The sequence below is a fragment of the Mustela putorius genome, unplaced genomic scaffold (assembly GCF_011764305.1).
Source record: "Mustela putorius furo isolate JIRA1106 unplaced genomic scaffold, ASM1176430v1.1 tig00003909_pilon_pilon_pilon, whole genome shotgun sequence".
Taxonomy (NCBI): Eukaryota; Metazoa; Chordata; class Mammalia; order Carnivora; family Mustelidae; genus Mustela; species Mustela putorius.
In genome coordinates this window covers 30,076,448-30,090,828 of record NW_025422057.1, presented here as the reverse complement: position 1 = coordinate 30,090,828, position 14,381 = coordinate 30,076,448, and the positions used below count along the sequence as shown (strand labels likewise).

The 14,381-nt window shown below is 50.5% G+C and overlaps 1 protein-coding gene across 1 annotated transcript in view; it reads left to right on the top strand.

Annotated features, from left to right (window-relative positions):
* The first annotated feature begins 2,861 nt into the window (after positions 1–2,861).
* The window catches only part of GOLGA7B (golgin A7 family member B), a 33,000-nt gene continuing 21,480 nt past the window's right edge, over positions 2,862–14,381 (top strand). Inside the window, exon 1 of the mRNA XM_045068653.1 lies at positions 2,862–3,011. The gene's annotated coding sequence lies outside the window, so the exon portion shown is untranslated. The remainder of the gene's footprint in view (positions 3,012–14,381) is intronic.

Genomic DNA, 14,381 nt, shown 5'->3' with positions numbered 1-14,381 from the left:
CACCCAAGCAGCTTTGGTAATCTCAGTAGATGCTTGGGTGAAAAGAAAAGTCAGACAGTGACTGTGCTACAGACTTTGTGAGGCTTTTCTCATTTATCAGTCTCATTTGGTTGGGGCCCTTATTATCTCCATTTAACATTTAAGGAAATGGCACCCAACATCACAGAGCCATTAAACCACTGAGTCAGAGTTTGGACCCATGCAGACTAGACGAGAACCCAAGCCTTAGACACAGCCCTGACCTCGAGGAGGGAAGGGCTCAGCTGGCAGAGGGTTGCACCTAGACTCTGAAGAGAAGGAGGGAGCAGAGGTAGGATGAACCCCTCTCAGGGCTGGGCAGCCCTGTGTCTCCTCATGCTCCCTCTTCCCCATCCCCATGCTCCTTACTGGCCTTCAGCAGGAGCCCCCAGTGATGAGTGGGGGCCAGACAGTTGGAGGGGGCTGGCTCTGGGAAGTGGTGGTGAGTAGACCAGGAAGCTTTGGGGGCTGCTCCAGCTTAGGTCCCCCTGGCTGCCCCCCACAGTGCAGGAGGTCTCAGCCCTGCCCAGAGTCACACAGAAACTTGGTCTAGGGAAAGGGGTAATAAGGGCACCTGGGTGGCTCAGTCAGTTAAGGGTCTGCCTTCAGCTCAGGTCATGATCCTAGGGCTCTGGGATCGAGCCCCACATCTGACTCTTTGCTTAGTGGGGAGCCTGTTTCTCCCTCTGCCCACAAATCCCCCTGCTTGTTTGTGTGCTCTGTCTTTCATTTTGACAAGTAAATAAATAAAATCTTTAAAAGAAAGAATGGGGTAATAATACTGATGTAATTGTCTAAAGGTTCTGTGAGAGCCGGGTGGTTCTTTTTTTTAAAGATTTTATTTATTTATTTGACTACCAGAGATCGCAAGTAGGCAGAGAGGCAGGTAGAGAGAGAGGAGAAGGAGGCAGGCTCCCCAACAGGCAGAAAGCAGGACCCGAGCGGAATGAGGAGGCCTTAACCCACTGAGCCATCCAGGCGCCTCCGAGTTGGGCAGTTCTTAATCAAGCACGGCCGTACCTCTTTACCCTCCCTCTCCCTTCGGGCTCTGCTCTCCCCTCTTTCACTCAGGGGTATGTGCTCTCTCCTCAGACCCTCCTCTGTCTTCCTTCACCTTCCTGGAGCCTGTGCCTCTGTTCTGCTGGGACACGTAGGGTTCTCCTTTAGAGCCCTAGAAAGAGGGATTGGTGGTGAGGTGCAGGGACTGGGGTGGGAAGGACACGGGGGCCAAGTGAGACTGAGTTTTAGTTAGTGTTTCTTTAAAAAAAAATTGAAGTGAAATTCACAAGACACTATTAAACATTTTACAGTGTACACTTCAGTGGCCTTTAGTGCTTTCACACTGTTGTGCAACCACCGCCTTGCTCTAGTTTCAAAACCTTCTCATGGCCCGAGGAGGACACCTCGGCTGTTAAGAAGGACTCCCTCCCCACTCCCTCCCCGCCCCTTGGGCAGCCGCTGATCTGCTTTCCTTCTCTGCCGACTTGCCCAGTCCAGTCTCTTTGTGGAAAAGGAATCATACAATATGTGACCTTTTGTGTCTGGCTTGTTTCCCTTAACATAATGTTTCTGAGGTTTATCCAATTTGGGAGCATCCGTCAGTACCTAATTCCTTTTTGTGGCTGAATTATATTCCACTGCATGCACACGCCACAGTCTGTTTGCCCATTCACTCGTGGATGGACATTCGGGTTGTCTCCATCTTTCAGCTGTTGTAGAATGTGCTGTTATGAACAGTTGTGAGCAAGTTTCTGCTTGAGGACTTACTTTCAGTTCTTCTGAGCACATACTTACGAGGGCCATTGCTGCTGGTCAGACGGCAATTCTTTGCTTAACTTTTGAGAAGCTACCAGACTTTCACACCAGCTGCACTATCTTTCAGTTTTTAAGATCATGTTGTTCTAAGTGCAAGGATCATAGACCTATAAAATTTTATAGCATATTATTTTACATAAAATAATATGCAATGAAATTTTGGAAATTCTGGAGCAATTTTTAAAAGTTTTTTAAAGTAAATAAGAATGATGAAATTGTCTATAAATGCATACTTATTGTAACAATTCAAGACGTTTCTAGAAGAAAAATCCCCCTTTATCTGTTCCTCTGCCTCTGTCCTATCCCTTTGCCTGACCAGTGTCAACCCTTTAGTCTGTATATTTCCTGGACATTTTCCAGGCATTTGAATAGTTTTTGAAAAAAAAAATCTTTTATTTATTTTTTTTTACTCTAACATGTTATACTATCCATATTATCTTGATTTGAAATCTTCCTGTTTGTTTCTTATGAACGTTGATTGTTGTAGTGACCGTCCTAGAGCAGCCTTGGGCAAAGCTGTCCTTGGGTGGCTGGATAGTGAATGCATTGTAATTTTTTTTGGTAAAAAAAATTTTTTTTTTTTGTTATCTGCATTTACAAATTTAAAAAAGGAAAATGAATTTCTTTTATGATAAGAAAAGTCGGGAAGAATTGGAGGCCAGGAGGCCCAGCGCACAGCTCATACCTTAATATAGCACTTGTTTCTCTCTCGGTTGTGTAACAAGCTGTTTACTGTTTGCCTCCCTTGAGGGCCAATGCGGCTTCTGGATCGGCTGCCCTCCCTACCCCTGCGGAGTGGGCCAGGCGTACGGGAGCTCCGCCCAGCAGACCCGCAGCGGCCCCTCCAGGGCTGCGGCTGAGGCTGCGGAGGAGAGGGTGGGTTCCCAAGACCCCCCTGTAGGTTCAGTCTCGCAGAAGGACCTGCGTCTTCTTGGGGCGGGCCCAGGGTAGTGACGCACCCTGCAGGGGCATCTGGGCCGCCGTCCATGGGAAGATGGGTGGGAGTTCAGGGGCAGTTATTTCTGGTGGCCCCAGCCTGGGTGCCGGTGGCAGGCGGAGCCCAGCTGAGGAAGTAGTTAGAGAGCTGCCAGGAGCAGGAAGCAGGGAGAGACTCGGAGGCCCCGGCTCCCTTTCCAGAGAGATAGAAACAGCCGGTCTGGTGGCGGAGGTGGAGAGCAGTACGCAGGGGAATGGAGGTGGGGGCAGCCAGTGCCTGGGGGCGGGGGTGGAGCTGTTTTCTCGGGCTTGTGTGTCAGTGTGATTTGGGAAGGTGCCGGGGGGGAGTGGCCCTGGCCTGGAGGGCGCCTGTGGTCTGTGCGGAGAGGGTACCCGCCTGAGGTCCTCCTTCCCATGCCTGGGGTTCCCCCATCTGTCCCCATGAGACTAGCCTGCCAAAGTTCACGTTCCTCCTTGGGTCTCAGACCCCTAGTAGGAGCACCTTGAAAGTCCCACAGACCTGCGGTGGTCCTGCTTCCCACCTGGAACTTTCTCCAAGAAGCTAGTAGGGGTCAGGGTGGGATTCCAGAGCGCAGGATCATTTTTAGCATTTCCAAGGGAACAGCCTCTGCTGGTGCTGGGCAGCTTTGTGCCTGACTCATCCGAAAACACTTTATAAATAACCCAGAGGAGGGATGTGGGCTGTCCGTTCTCATGCACCCCCCCCCCCCACCATGCTCCACAAGCAGGTTGCAGGTAGTGAGGCCCCAGAACTTCCTAGATGTCAGGGCAGAGCCAGCTCTGGTGGGGAGCCAGGGCCAGGGGTGCTCTGGGGGGACTGTCAGCTTCTGGTGACTGGCACTGCAGGAGTCCTCTGTTTGACCGTGATGTTGTCAGCACCCCTACTTTCTGTAGGGTGCATTGGGGATTGATTGCTGGCTGAGCCAACTGAGCCATATGGGCCAAACTTGCTGGGTGACCTGGGACAAGTCATTGTCCTCCTCTCAGTCTTAGAGCCTTCACTGGTAAAGTGAGAGGGTTGAACTAGGCAGGTGCGATGGCCCTGTCCAGCAGTAACATTTTGACTCCATTTTGACTCCACGACTGGCTCATTGTAAGTGTGGATGAGTGGCGGACGGGAGTGGGAGACAGGAAGAGGAGCCATGACCTAGATCTGGAGTCTGTGTGCTGGCCAGGAGAATCTCTCTCACTGTCCCAGGGGGACACTTGGAGTTCTCAGCCCAATGACGACAGCTGGGAGGCTAGGCATCTGAAAGGTATGCTTAGATAGGGCCTGATTATTGTCCCTGAGGAAGAATGGACATTGACTGGTTTCACCACAGAAAGCCAACTAGGACCCGGGAAGCTAATTATCAGCTTGGCATATACTGTGCTCTCACTGTTAGAGCATTTCTAACTTGTGAGGTAGTGAGCTCCCTGTCCCTGAATGAATGTAAGGATGTGGGGGAAGGGACTCCTCATGGAGTGAAGAGCTATATAGCTCAATAGCTTCTGATGTGACAGGGCGTCAGCATCCTGGAGGAGTTTGTTCATAAGACCCTCTGAGTGGGCCTCCCAGGGGTGGGAGTTAGGTGGCCTGGAGCTACCTGGCCTCGTGTCAGCAGTGCCGCTGACCTTAGAAGCATGAGGCTAAATAGAGCCCAGCTTCCCATACCTTAAATGCCACATGCTATTCAGGTTTCCAGTTCTTTGCAACCACGGACGTAGGGACTATAGTTGAAGATCAACCACCCTAGGCGACCACAAATGGGTAGCCGAATCAGTTGGCTTGGTAGCTGTCCAGAACCCCTGGACAGATGGCTTCCCTGGAGACCACTGAGGGCACAGCTAGCAGGCGTCATGCTTGTGGGGATTACACACTGGAAAGGTGTGGAAGGAAACAGAACCAGAGGGCCTTCACCAGGACACTCTGCTCCATCAGCTAGTCTGGATCAGACTCAGCCCCTGCTGAGCGAGAGGCCAGAGCAAGAGGAAGACCAGGGCCACTGGCAAGATCATGGCCGCTGCAGCCGGGAACCGACTCCCTGCTCCCCCTGTCTCGCTGTGTGACTTTGAGCTAACCCCTTACCCTGTCTGGGCCTCTCCTTGGCAGTGAGGGTGTTGGACTTTTCAGTCCTCCCTGACCTGACATGTCACAATACCTCGAAAGACCAGCATTGGGGACATTCTGGCATTGAACATTGTTCTGACCCGCTTTGTAGCGGTGGAATCTTTCCTCCTCCCTACTTCCCAGATGAGCCTTGCCCTTTTTAATTTCCCAGCGTCTTCTGGAATGTGGAAGTGGCTGGCTTGGCCCATCAGGTGGGAAGGCCTTGTGGCAATAGAACCAGAACCGTGGTGGGGAGGGAAGGAGTGACCCTGTAGACATAGCCAGGCAGTGGGGACAGGCCGGGGGCCATGCATCGTGGGGGCTCCAGGTTGGGAGGCTGGGAGCAGGTGAGCTGCCAGGAAGCTATAGGCACCACCTCAGAGCTAGGCCACTGGCCCAAAGGGGAGTTCCAGGTTCATGATTTTAGGAATCCCCACGGGGTATGAGACCAGGAGCACAGTGGCCAAGCGTCAATGTACAAGATGCTTCTGAAACCAGGCCTGGGTTTCAGATAGGGGTAGGCAAGGAGACATTCATGCCATCTCCAGAGGCCACGCCTAGGGCCAGGCCTCACATGTGCACTATTTCCAGTTCTCCCGGCCCTTTCCAGAGGACATCCTCTGCCCCAGTTTACAGATGATGAAGCACGGCTCGGGCTAAATAATGTTCTCACAGCCACACCGCTGGTAGGAGACAGAGTGGGATTTGAACTCGGGGCTGGCTTATTCTTTCAAACCACAGAGGGCTCCCTCTGCATCGTATCTCTCTTCTTCTGTTGTAAGCTTCGTTCTCCAAAAGCATGATGGCATCTGTCACCTGAGGGCCCGCACCTCTCTGTCACAGGTCACTGCTATGTGCACTTAAATGAACACATGTGAAGGAAATGTGCTTTAGAATAAAATTTCACTGGAGAAACTGGAAACATCCCAGGATAACCCAATATGGTATCCACAGGATTTGAACCTGGTCGCTAAACAGCTGGGGAAATGGAGGTGAAGAAGCGCTGGCCCCGGCCTTGAGCTTGTGTGGTGGTCAGGAGGCTGGCTGTGGGACGGTTGCCGTGATGGTATTTTCAGGAGGAAGACATGGGCTGCCATGCTGGGCAATCTGGGAAGGCCCCCGAAAGAAGCAGAGCATGGGTTGTCTCTCAAAGGATGGAGTTTGCGTGGCAGTTAGGAGTGGGAGAAGAGCATTCTAGGTAGTGGAGCGGCATGTGAAGAAATCTCAGAGGCCTAGAGGCTGTGGAGTTGGGGAAATCGGGGTAATTGTATGGGGCTGGGTAAGTGGGGGTGTGAGAGAAAGGGCTGGACAGGTGAACGGGGCCAGATTGAGGACGTGGAGTGTCTGTGTGACTTTTTGACTTTGGCTGAGTCTGTTTCCTTAACTGTAAGAGGGGAAAAATAAGGCCCTCTCTCTTACAGGGTTGCTGTGAGATTTAAACTAGCTAATGAGATAAAACGGGTGGCACTGGGCCTGACGCAGGCTGAATAATTGGTATTGTTACTGTAGTTGTTGGTGGTGATGAGGACGATGGTAATGATAGTAATCACCAGGCTTCCCAGTTCCACGCTGGTCTATTTTTAACACAGCAGCAAGAATGATTCAGTGAAAACACGGAGTAGATTATGTCCCTCCTTTGCTCACAAGCAAAGGGGCTCCCGGAAGCCACAGGAGTCTTCTAGCGCCTGCATGGCCTGGCCTTCCTCTAGCCTCTTCCTGCATGTCTGATGCAGCTCTCTAGCCACACTGGCCTCTCGGCTGTGCCTGAATGTGCCAGGCTACTCCTGCCTCAGGGCCTTTGCACTTGCTGTTCCGGTTTACTAAACTGTTCCTCCTCAGAAATCCATATGGCTCACTTCCAAGCTCTTTCAGATCTCTACTCAAATGTTCTCTCCTCAGTGAGGTCTTTGGCTAAGCTATCTAAAATTCCACCTGCCGCCCCTCCCCCACACCGGTACCGCTATCTCCCTTCCCTCCTTTATATCCCTTCTCGACACCTGTCACTTTCTAACACACAGTGTATTTGTATTGTGTGTTTCTCGTCACTCCTGCTGGAACAGAAGCCCCACGAGTACAGGGCTCTTTGTCTGTTTTGTGCCCTGCTGTATCCCTCGCACCTAGCTCAGAATTGGTGTTCAATAATACCCGTTGTTGTTTTTATATTATTGTCTCTGGAGCATGGAGGGTGGGAAGGAAGGGCTGGCCTTCCCTGCTGGGAGTGGCAGCCCACAGACCAGGGGCCTCTGAGCTCACCTTGCTTCTTCAGAAGGGCATTTCTTCAGTCCCTCCTGTCTCTCCAGCAAAAGCCCAGGCGCTGTAGGCTTCCAGCCAACAGCCTCATCCCCCTCTGCAGGCCTGCCCACTTATTTCAAAACACGGTCCCCTCCTCTTGCTCAGGGGCTCCCTCCCTGCCAGAAAACTCAGTGCGTTCAGCGGGGGTGGGTGGTTGGCAGCCTGTGTCCCGTCTTCTTCCAGAGGCAGTTCCCTGGGTCCCAAAGCAATCCAGTGCCGGGGAGCTCTGGAGTCTATGTGGCCTGATTTAGATCCTGGGGGCAGGGCCCCAGCAGCAGCCCTCCCCATGCAGCTGGAACCCCACTCTGAGGTCTCTCCGAAGCTTCCCAGCCTTATGTATCCCCACTCTTTTTAGATCACTGGGATGAGTCCAAGCATAGGAGAAAAGTGCCACGGTCACTCCAGTCACTCCGTCACGTCATTGAGCCTGGCTCCTCCTTCTGTAGGAGTACCTCCCTGCAGATCTCCGAGGTCCCCTCTCCTTCTGATAGCCCTGGTCCCAGCCCCCACTAAAACTTGCTGACTCTGTGTCCTACTTGCTTATGGCCAGTTGGAGTGGCTGACGGTCTGATACATTTCCCGTTTACCCTGCCCCCTGTGGGACCTTTAGAGATATAATGCTTTAATTTGGAGGTCTGGCTAATGGAATTGCAGGCTGTCACAGGTGGGATTTTGGAATACACTGGCCTCTAGTCTCTGAATTCCCCCTAGGGGAGTTGAGACTTGCTGGAAAGAGGACAATATCTGGTTTAAGACAGATGGGGATTGGACAGACTCTCCTCTTAGCTGTGTCACCCTGGGTAAGTTGCTTGCCCCTCTGAAAAATGGGTGTAGTTAAGGTACCACCTTTCTCCTTGGGAGGCTGTGAGGATTAAGCAAAAGAATATAGATGAGGCCCTTAGCTCAGGGTCATGTGCAGAGTGAGGGCTGAGGATTGGGATGCTAGTACAGCTGCAGGATTGGGGGTCTGTCCTCTTCCTGCTGAGCGCTGAGCCCCAGGCGGGATCTAGCCATCCCTGGCCTGCTCCAAGCAAGACCGGAGCCAGCTGGTCCCCTGGAACCTGTCTTGGCCACGAAGTGAGGGCTCCTTCCCAGGGCCCAGCTTCTATCTGACTGTGGATCTCTATGCAGGACTGGGATCATGGGGGGACCACCTCCACCTGGTCCTTCTAGCTGGCTCTTTCTGTGCACCCCCCCAACCAAGATAGGGCCCCTGATGAGGTAGGCGGGCCACCCTGGGGCCTGTGAGGGAATCCCTGCCCATTGTGTTGCCCAGACCCTTTGCCACTCAGTCACTTCCATTTCAGAGGCTTTGGGAAGATTCCAATTTCCTGCTGTCTTGTGTATAAAATGACTCTAATGAGGGAAAGAACTCCAGACATATATGAGGAGCTGTAAGGCTGGAAAATTTGCAAAGAGCAGGGAGTCCAGCCTGGGAAAGCCCTTAGGCTCATGAGGACCAACCTCCCCTTTTAGATGATGGCAAACATGACGTCCAGAGAGGGACTATGACCTGTCAAGTGTCACACAGCTGGTAAGATGCTGAGCTGGGATTGAAACACAGGTTTCCTCACTGTTCATCCTGTGCCGTCTGTGCTACACCCCACTAGCCAGACCCCGAGACTGGAATCCAGTTCCCTGTGATCACAGAGCCCGCGCAAACACCAGTACACCATGCTGCTGTCAGATCACCTCTTCCCCTCCAGCAGCTGACCCCAGCCTTCTAGAGGGAGACCACCATGCTTGCAGAGTCTCCCAGGCTGCCTTAAGATGGGCTGAAATGCCTCTGGGGTGGCACCCCACTCCTTCCGTTAGGAAACCACTGCCCAACCTCAGAGCTTTCACTGGGAGGGAACGGTTCCTGCCACTAAGCCTAAAATTCCCATCGGATTCCATTGCACATAATTACACCCTCTCGTGTCCCCCTGCAGTGCTGCTCCTCCCTCTCCTGTAGGGCTCCACACCCTTAAAAGTCTTGCCCGCAATGATCCTATTCTGCTCAACTTGGCAAAGCCCAGAGGTGGGTCTTTTCATCTGTTATAATTATTCCATCTCCCCTGTTCCTGCATTGTTTCAGACATTTCATCTCAGAACATCCTCCAATTTCAGGGTATTTTTCTGGACTGGTGGTTGCCAAGAACACGGTGCAGCAGTCAGGAAAGATCCCCTTAGGAGCAGACTATGTCCAGGCATGTCACAGGGGCACTTGGAAGGTGTTCCCTCCTCCCTTCTTAGATACCCAGGGCTGCCCGCATCCCAGTTTGAAGGCTGCGGGCTTAGCAAACATTCTCCTGGGCACAGAGAGGTGGGTGGGGCCTTCTCCGAGCAGGGATGTGAGTTTGGATCTGCCTCCGTATCTCCCCTCTCTACCTCCTCTTACCACCCTGGTCCACCTTTCTATTCTTCCCGCAAACGTTTATTAAGCACTGATACTTGTGGGACCCAGAGTGGAACAGGATATAAACAAGAGGCCTATCATTCCTGTCCCCAAGGAGCTTACACTCTGGTGCTTAAGAGAGGCGACAAACATGCAGAGTAGCAGACGAAGGTGAACACGTGGAAAGCAGGGAGGCCAAGGGCAGAGTCCGGGGACAGGGAGGGAGAGGGCATGCCTGGCGTGGGAGATCCAGGAAGGCCCCAAGCAGATGGCATGGAAGCTGTGGCCCTCCAGACTTTTTGTTTAATTTAATGTCTTTATTGCCCCAGCCAGGTTCGTAGGATAATCTTTTGCAGCCCAAACATCCCATGTGATAGGGGAGATTTTGTGTGGATTTCTTTTTCTTTCTTTCTTTCTTCTTTTTTTTTTTTTTTCTGTCATTCTGTTCTATAGCTCTTTTTGTACTCCTCAAAATCGCAATCTCAGAAGAGTCAGTAATGTCATTCCTGTCAATCTCGTTCTTCTTGAACTTTCTAGAATATCTGACACTGTTCATTCAGGCTCCCAGAGGACTCTGCCTCCTAGGGCTTCTGTGATGTTTCAGGGTGTTTCAGGGTGCTGGGTCTCAATCTGACACCCTTTTCTTCTTGCACTGATTCCTTCCCACCATGATCTAGTTTTGCCGAACACCTTTTCAGACTAGGAGCTGAACTTGTCTATTTCCAGAGGTGATTTTATTTACCGCTTACAAAAATCCTGTGATAGCATTTTTTATCCCCGCTTTACAGATGGGGAACCTAGGCTCTGTGAGGTTAATGAACTTGCCCGAGGCCACCCAGTTAGTAAGTGACACATCTGGGATTTGAACTGAGGTATCTTTGACTTCAGTGGCATCATCTTGCCCAGGACAGTTGGTCTCTTTCTCATGGCTCTCTTTATCCCTCTTCTAAGGTCAAGTGACTCATTCTTATGGTGTCAGCTCTATAGAGAGGACCCCCCCACACAAGTCTTAACCCATAGTCTTGCACTTAGTCCTAAAAAATCAAAGAAGCCTCTCCTATCCTTTACACCCGGCGTGGGTAGAGTTATCTAATCTGCCTTCATGATTTCTGACCATGGCTTCTAGCCATGGTGATGGGTGGATAGTCCCGTGTTCTTTTTGTCTACCCCCTCTACCCCCATTCATCTCATGTACTCAATCAGAAGCAGTGGCTTGTGGTGACTCCATTTAAAATGTTTCTTGAATCTGTCCCTTTGCCCTCATTCCTAGGCAGTGACCCATCTTCTCCCCTAGTCTGGCACAATAGCTCCCTTCCTGCTTCAGCCCCTGCCCTCCATTCCCTCCCTGAGATGCTCTCAGATGACCCATTCCAGGACATTCCTTTCCTTATGCTCCTCACTCCTTGGACTCCCTCGCAGGTTCCCCATTGCCTCACTGTAACGGCTCAGTGTTGTCTGGCTTCAGCCTGGATTTTCTAGAGTAGTTGCAGTCTGCTGGCACGGTCTGCACCTCCCCTTCCTTCAGCTCCAGCCACCCGTGTGTCCAGGCCTGCCTGTTCTTGTCCTCTAAGCAAGAAATATCTCATCTTTCAGAATCTACCTCTGGTCTGTTGGGCTGGGAGCAGGATCCAGTCACCAGACCCCTGGGATCTCTTCCACCTCAGTTTCCCATGACATGCATTGCCTCTGTAGGTCACTGGGACACCTGTCATCAGCTCTTGGTGTCTTTGTGTCTGAGCTGGGTTTCCCAAAGACACTAAAGTCCTTTACAGTTGGAACCATGTGGCTCCTTGCCCGAAGCTCAGTGTTGGAGAGCTAGATGGAGACATCCTCTGTCCTGTAAATCAACCTTCCTGTACAAGTATTGCTTGAGCATCTATTATGTCCCAGGTACTATGCTGTGCGCCGGGAATGCAGCTGAGGAGACGAAGTTCCTGCCCTCGAGGGGCTTATGGTCTGATAGGGAGGATAGATGAATACATTTTAGAAAGTATAATTGTTTTTTTTTTTAAAGATTTTATTTATTTATTTGACAGAGAGAAATCACAAGTAGGCAGAGAGGCAGGCAGAGAGAGAGGGAGGAGGAAGCAGGCTCCCTGCTGAGCAGAGAGCCCGATGCGGGACTCGATCCCAGGACCCTGAGATCATGACCTGAGCCGAAGGCAGCGGCTTAACCACTGAGCCACCCAGGCGCCCCAGTATAATTGTTTTGTAGGGTAAGTATAAGGTGCTCATAATAGGGACACCTAACCATGGCTGAAGTGCCAGGGAAGCTTCCCCAAGGAAGCAAATTTTATTTTTTATTTTATTTTTATAGTTCTTGATTTTTTTATTATTAGAGTCAACAAAGAATAACATCTTGATAAGTGTAATCAGAACAAACAAAATTTATGGGAAAAGAAAATAAATACTGTGCTACCCAAGGTGGTGGATTTTAAATCGGGGATTTTAAAATGGGCTGGGGTCGGGAGCAGCAGGAGCCTCTGCTGTTGCGGCCTCAGTGCAGAGATGGTGACGCTTCTTCAGCTAAGGAAGCTAGAGCTATAGGGAGATATCAGGGGGCCCAGAAGGAGGAGGAGTAGATGACACGGCAGGGAATGGTGAAGTGGCCCACAGAACTCTGGACTATGGAAACATTCCAATCAAAGGAACCTCCCCTGTGACCTGGCCAGTGGTCAGGAATTCCAAAAGCTCTGTAGGAGTTTACCAGGCAAAGCACGGTAAGCTGAGATATACCATGGAGAGGTATCTGTAAAGCGCCGTGTTGGGAGTGGGCTGGTTCAGGAGAGCCTTCCCGGGATGAATGGGCTTTGAGATGCGTCTGGGGGATGGGATTCGTAGTGCAGCGTGTTTGGGCTCACTGCGTTCTCTTTTTCCTGGCAGTGTCCAGGGCGCAGCCCTTGGCTCTTGAGCCCTTGGCTCATGGCCTCTGGCTCTGGGGCCCATAGTGGCTGTCGCTCTTAAAGAAAGAATCCCTGTTCCTTGCACAGCAGGAGCTATCGTTGGGATAGTGGGCTTGGCAGAGGCCACCTCTCGACACTCACTTCCTACCTAGCCTCTACCAACCTAAGCAAATAGCTACTTTCTTTGGCAATTGGACGGACTTGTCCAAACATGCAAAACCAGTAAGTGGGTCTGAATTGTGGTCTTTATCTATTATAACATCTTGTAACACCCCCCATACTGTCCAGAAGCATTTTGTATCATGTATAAAATAAAATTTATTTTTAAGATTTTATTTATTTGACACAGAGTGAGCAAGAGAGCACAAGCAGGGGGAGTGGCAGATGGAGAGGGAGAAGCATGTCCCCTGCTGAGCAGGGCTCCATCCCAGGACCCTGGGATCATGACCTGAGCCGAAGGCAGATGCTTAACCAACTGTGTCATGTAGGTGCCCCTAAAATGAAATTTTCTTTTCTTTTCTTCAAGATTGTGTTTATTTATTTGACAGAGAGAAAGAGATCACAAGTAGGCAGAGAGAGAGGAGGAAGCAGGCTCCCTGCTGAGCAGAGAGCCCAAAGCGAGGCTCAATTCCAGGACCTGAGATCATGACCTGAGCCGAAGGCAGAGGCCCAACCCACTGACTTCCCCAGGCGCCCCAAAAATAAAATTTTAATTTATATCCATTCCTTCTCATAGATGACTCAGTTGTAAAATGACTGGTTATAACACTGTCTGAAAGAAACCCTTCTTCCCTCTCTCCCTGTTCCAGAGAATTTTGCTTTAATTAATTCAACAAATATTTATTGAGTCAGGACCTTATTCGAGGCATTTGGGATACATTAGTGAACATAAAGAACACAACAAAGCTTACAATTTCACAGGCAAGGCAAACAGACATAATAAGTAAGTTACATTTTTTGCTAGAAAAGGTGATGAATGCTATAAAAAGGGGGAAAAAAAGAAGGGAACCAAACAGAGAAGTTCTCTGTTCCCACGAGCCAACCTACCTTAGTGGGCAGGAGGACTGGGGCAGTAAGAGAAACAGGGCTTCTGGTTTTTGTTGTTGTTTTGTTTTAAATTTGAGAGAGAGGGAGGGAGAGGGAGAGAGAGCGGGAGAGAAGAGGGGGAAAGGCAGAGGGAGAAGCAGGCTTCCTTCTGAGCAGGGAGCCCAACGCAGGACTTGATTCCAGGACACTTTCTGAGATCATAACCTGAGCTGAAGGCATACGCTTAACCAACAGAGCCACCCAGGCGCCCCGTTTGTTTCACTATAAGTTCTTGTCCCTGGTTGGAATTTTAAACTAATTGCACGTATTACTTTGAAAAAAAAAATGAAAATTAAGTTCAAACAGTGCTGTAACTATATTGGGAGGTGCGGGTGGCAGTGTGAGCTAAGTTCTCTTCTGTCAGTGTGGAAAACAGGACAAGGTTTCTAATGTTAATAAATCAAGATGTTGAAGTACAGGCATCTCATTTAGCCATGAAAAGGAAACTATTGGAAGAACTTAAAGGAGAAACAGCTAAAGGAGTGAAAACTCATTTCTTCTAGAGGAGAAACAACAGAAGGTGGGAAGGCATAAGAGTGAGGAGGCAGGGGCGATGCTTGCCCTTTTTTATGAACCTTTTGGTATGTTTAGATTTTTAAAACCATAGGCATGTGTTGCTTTGATGATTAAAAAATCTTAGTCTAGGGGCGCCTGGGTGGCTCAGTGGGTTAAGCTGCTGCCTTCAGCTCAGATCATGATCTCAGAGTCCTGGGATCATGATCTCAGAGTCCTGGGATGGAGCCCCGCATCAGGCTTTCTGCTCAGCAGGGAGCCTGCTTCCTCCTCTCTCTGCCTGCCTCTCTGCCTCCTTGTGATCTCTGTCTGTCAAATAAATAAATAAAAT